A 5832-nucleotide genomic window follows, 5' to 3' on the forward strand; every position below is an offset into this window, starting at 1 on the left:
GACGTCACGCTGCTCCGGCCCCTGTATCGCCCGTCATTACGCACAGAGCGAACTTGCTCTGTGCAGTAATGATGGCGGGGTGGGACCGCGGCGATCTAACATCTTATCCCCTTTCCTTTGGATAGGGGATAATATGCCAGGGGCGGAGTACCCCTTTAAGGCTAAGTTTCCACTTGGTTTTTTTTCTGGCAGTTTTTGAAAAACTGCCACTGCAGTTTTTGAGCCAAAGCAAGAAGTGTATTCAAAAGGAATAGGACATATAAAGGAAAGACTTACACTTCTCCTCCCTTATGGATCCACTTCTGACTTTGGCTCAAAAACTGCAGTGGCAGATATCCAAAAACTGCCAGAAAAAAAACCAAGTGGAAACGTAGCCTAACCGTTAATAGTCAGTTTAATGACAAGCTTAACAATAAGAGTTACACAAAACCAGAATTAGAGAAATCCATTAAAGGAATTAAGCACAAAGCGCCTTCCAGCAGTAAAATGATATCAAACTGATCATAAGAGTATCAAGTGGGAGTTGTGGACTCATCGGAGTGAATATAACATTTTCTACACACTTAAAAAGCATTCGATTTTATGAGAAGGGAGGGTTTATTTAGTGCGTGCTGATACGCGCTTATAAAATTGCTCTACAAGGCTATGGGCTGTATAAAGTCTGACATACGGTATTTATACATATTTAATATCTCATACGTACCAGATTTACCCAACTTTTGGCGTCTATTAATCCCCAGGGTTATTTGCAATTGACAATCGCATATGGGAGCTGTATAGTTTCCCCTCCGTGTAGCATTTTTATTAATGAAAAATAATGGGGCCATCACAAATGTTATCTTTAATTAAATAAAAGCTGAGCTTTAATTAGATGTATTGTCTTATTATCAGGGAGTGAACGCCAATTGGATTTGATTACTGTGCTGATATTAGCAGATAATGACAACCTGTTTCCACATCGGGAAGTATTAACTGTTTGGTTTCCGGACTGAACGAACGCACAGCTACGTATAACCATGTTTACCTTCACTGTGATTAAAAAGGAAATAACATCATTATGTAATGGTAAACAAAAATATCAGCATAATTAAAAGGTAACAGAATATTAATATTTAGTTACACACATATATCCCCTTAAAGGGGTAGTCCGGGGAACTGAACTTGTCAGACACTTATACCCTATCCACAGAATAGGGGATGAGCGTCTGATCGTGGGGGGGTCCAACTGCTGGAACCTCCAGCGATCTCCTCTATTGGGCCCAGCTACTTAACCATCTTCGGCGCACTTTTTTTTTTTTTGGTTCACTGTGCCCAAAGATACTGCCATATAGGGGTAAATGCATAGGGCGACGGAAGCAAGCTTCGAAATCGGCCCCCGTTCTCAAAAATCCATTTAATATATGGTCCCCAGATAGGGGACGTATCAGATATTAAAGTGATAAGAACAGATACTAATCAGCGCACTTTTTTGGTCAAGCGCAATTGACTGCCCATCCAGCCAATCACCGGCTAAGGCGGGACATCGCTGCCGCCGCGGACACATTGAGTGGGCCGTCGCTTGCCTGTATGCACTGATATAACTGTTTTCCATATTGAATTGTGTTTCTTTGCCTCTGTTCACACTACTTTGTATGGTCAATTTTTGATCATTCTGTAAATGTTTTACATTTTTTTCAGTGTATTGGAGTAACTAATAAAGATTTTATCACATGTTGTTTTTTTTTAAATATATTTAAAGGGGTACTCCACCCCTAGACATCTTATTCCCTAGCCAAAAGATAGGGGATTACGATGTCTGATCATGGGGGTCCTGCCGTTGGGGACTCCCACGATCTAGGCTGCGGCACCCCAGACATCCGATGCACCATCCGGTGCCATCAGGCCCCCTCCCATAGACTTGCATTGAGGGGATATGGCTGTGATGTCACAATCCTCCGGCGCTGCACCCGACGCTCTAAAGGGATGTCGGGTGCAGCAGGGAGATCACTGGGGTCCCCAGAAGTGGGACCCCAGCGATCAGACATCTTATCCCCTATCCTTTGGATAGGGAATAAGATGTCTAAGGGCGGAGTAACCCTTTTAAGTCTACTGGTGTTTTTTGTAAGAGTCATAGCAGACTACGTTATTGTATATAGCTAAAAAAATTATTAAAAACATTTACATTAAAATCCTTATTTTTTTTAAATACAAGTCAATGGGAATCAGATTTTTCCGTGATCAAGCTGAGACTTGCAGCCATTAGAGATGAGCGAACTTACAGTAAATTCGATTCGTCACGAACTTCTCGGCTCGGCAGTTGATGACTTTTCCTGTGTAAATTAGTTGAACCTTCAGGTGCTCCGGTGGGCTGGAAAAGGTGGATACATTCCTAGGAAAGAGTCTCCTAGGACTGTATCCACCTTTTCCAGCCCTCCGGAGCACCTAAAAGCTGAACTAATTTATGCAGGAAAAGTCATCAACTGCCGAGCCGAGAAGTTCGTTACGAATCAAATTTACTGTAAGTTCGCTCATCTCTAGCAGCCATAATACGGACATTAAAATATGCAAGTTTGTTGGGACCCTCAGACTGAGGCTATGTTTACGCAGCATAAGTTTACTGGAATGTCCTGCCCGAAAATTTCTGGATGGATATTCTATCCACACAAGACCCGTCGACATTAGGACCTGCATTTCCAAGCAGATTCCGATCGATAGATAGATTAAACTGATCTGTTGTGTGCAGTTATTCCTATTTAGCTAGGAACACACATTGCAGATATGCTTCAGATTTTCTGCAGAAGAAAATTTGTCAAAGGCAGAAGTGAATCCAACTGGAAAAATAAAGGAATGTGTTAGGGTATGTTCACACAGCAAAATGTCCGTGCAGAATTCCACCAGAATATTCAGCACAGTCATTCTTCTGCAGCAGAGTTCTATTGATTTTAATGGGATTCTATGAGATGGCACATTTCCAAGTGGTCCTAGCGCCTGTCTAATTGTGAAAATGTGTGGAATGTCCGCCCTGTTTTTTGAGCAGGCATTCCGGACATTTTACGCAGTGTAAACATGTGCTTATTACCTCCTTCCAGCTGGATCCACTTTTGCCTTTAGCACATTTTCTGCTGCAGAAAACATGTGTTCCTAGCCTTAAAGGGGTACTCCACTGAAAAACATTTTTATTTAAATCAACTGATGCCAGAAAGTTTAACAGATTTGTAAATAACTTCTATTTAAAAATCGTAATCCTTCCAGTACTTATTAGCTGCTGTATGTTCCAGAGGAAGTTATTTTCTTTTAGAATTTCCTTTCTGTCTGACCACAGTGCTCTCTGCTGACACCTCTGTCCATTTTAGAACTGTCCAGCGTAGGAGCAAATCCCCATAGCAAACCTACACTGTTCTGGACAGTTTCTAAAATGGACAGAGGTGTCAGCAGAGAGCACTGTGGAGCATATAGCAGCTGATAAGTACTGGAAGGATTAAGATTGTAAAATAGAAGTAATTTACACATAAGTTTAACTTTCTGGCACCAGTTGGTTACATTTTTTTCCCCCCAGGGAGTACCCCTTTAAAGGGGTTATCTAGGAGTATTCGAAAAACAGAGCTGTATTATTTGAAAAAAATAAAATAAAATAAACAGCACCCCCCTGTCCTCAGGTTATGTGTGGTAGTGCAGCTCTGTTCCATTGTTCCATTGAAGTGAATAGTCAAGTTGTAATACTACATACAACCTAAGGACAGGGGTTGCGATGTTATCAGAAAAAAGTTGCTTGATTTTCTATTCCTGGACAACTCCTTTAAATGAAAGTTGCAGCCATTTTTTTGTAATGTGGTAATACACAGACATGTGTGCCCTTTCAAAGCTTTAAATGGTTATATAGATATTGATTAGCAAACATCCCGCTGCCTCGTGTTGTGATGTCATCGCTCGGCACCTGATCTGAAGCGTAGCCTATTTCTGGTCTGGTATAATGATGTTCAGAAAAAAAGGAGTTTATTAAGAATTGATGGATTTCTCAGATGAAAAAGCAGACTTATGGAATAAAATTCAATTTATTCTTAATAAACTGCTGAATGAAAATCCATCAATTCTTAATAAAGTGCTTCTTGTCATTACACAGACACTGAAATTGGTGTTGGATCAGTTACTGACATCACATTTGCAACAAAAGACAATGGATGATTTCCCTATTCAGACTATTTGCCCATTCACTGGCAAAAGTTTCATTGCCGGTCACTAAAAATAATATTTAGGAATGAGAGGCAAAACATCATTCATAACTGGAGCTACCAATGATAGAACTATTCTAAACAGAGCATTGTAATAAAAACCTAATGTGCTATGCCATGCTGGCTTTAATCTGTCAGGTCTGGGCAGGGAAAGAGTGCACACCATTCTTGCCCACTCCCCCTATCCCTGCCTACTTACGTACCCGCCCTAGGTAGCAGGTCCGTTACCACGGTGACAGTCCCTACTTACAATAAGTGAGGGCAGTCCAGTCAAAATAATAAACTATAATGCAGATGGAGGTTGGCACACAGAATAGAATCACTTACAGATAAGGGAATTCACAAAGCCAGGAGAAGAGTCAGAGAGCAGAGCCAAAGGGTCAAGATGCCAGATATAACGGATACAATATAAATGCTAGCTAGGAGTACACAGAGCTCTAGAGCAGGCAAGGATTGGGAGTAAATTTCCGGCTTATATAGGCCCAGACTAGGAGCTCACATCAAGGTCAGCTGACCAGTCCAGACAGCTATGCGTAGTCCAAACCAAAACAAAACAAAGAGCGCTGTCAGTACCGTTTAACCCCACGGGTTCTGACTTTATCATTACAGAGCATTTCCCTCTAAAATCAAAAAATTACATGTAAATATAAGTCCATATAGGATACCTCCGGGATATAAAAAAGCGTATCCCCTGTCCCAGCAGTCAGACTCTCAGCGATCTCCTGTATGAAGCCCCGGCTCAGCTCCTGAATGGGACATGTTGACCACCACATGAAGCGATGGCTGACTTGCCCCGTCCATGTAAGTCAGGGATATCCAAGTGCAGCACTCTGGTTCCCATAGAGCGGCATGGTGGGGGCATGTCGGCCATCGCTTCATATGGTGGTTGACACTCCCCATTTAGAGAGACAGCCCTGTACAGGAGATTGCATGGGGTCTCAGCATTCAGACCCCCCGGAGATCTTACACCTGTGCCCTATCCTTGGGATAGGGAATCAGTTTTTCTATCCCGGAGTACTTCTTTTAAGGGGTTTTTCAGCAAAAAATTCTGATGGGGTAGAGAAAAATAAGAAAAAAATCCTATACTTACCTACCCTTGTCACCCACCGGTTGTCCACAGCTCCTGTTCCGCTCCATCCAGTCACTCGATCTTCTGTCTTCTGCCTGCTTCCAAGATGAGTGCTTGGTAAAGGAACTGTCTGCTTAGTGGAAGCTGGAATATGCTGGAAGACGACAGAAGGTAGGAGGACCAGAAAGAAACGAATGGCAGCTGTGGGGGACCAGGACTAAGTAAGTATAGGGGTTTTTTTTTCCAATTTTTTCTCAGCCTCAATAGGATAAAATGAGTTCATAAAAGAGTTTTTCTCTCCATAGCAAGTGGTGTTGTATGACTAGGACATGTCATTACTCTCTGATCGGTAGAGGTTCAACTACTGGGAGCCACAATATTTTTGCAAGGAAGGGTCCACAATCTACGGCACTAGTAAAACACTAAGAGCAACTATACTATACTACTTCTGTATTGACTCTAATGTTTACAATGATAGCAGCTAAATGTGGGTGGGACCGCTTCAAAATGATTGATATCTGTGCTTTTTGGTCCTACTGCATAGTTTTATGTTGG

General features: G+C 42.0%; 1 non-coding gene across 1 annotated transcript; it reads right to left on the reverse strand.

Annotated features, from left to right (window-relative positions):
* Nucleotides 1-1295: 1295 nt before the first annotated feature.
* Nucleotides 1296-1483, reverse strand: LOC130268070 (U2 spliceosomal RNA). Its single transcript, XR_008843439.1, has one exon. It is a non-coding gene; the product is annotated as a U2 spliceosomal RNA (small nuclear RNA).
* Between the last annotated feature and the right edge of the window lie 4349 nt (nt 1484-5832).

Source organism: Hyla sarda, chromosome 4 (assembly GCF_029499605.1).
Source record: "Hyla sarda isolate aHylSar1 chromosome 4, aHylSar1.hap1, whole genome shotgun sequence".
Lineage (NCBI taxonomy): Eukaryota > Metazoa > Chordata > Amphibia > Anura > Hylidae > Hyla > Hyla sarda.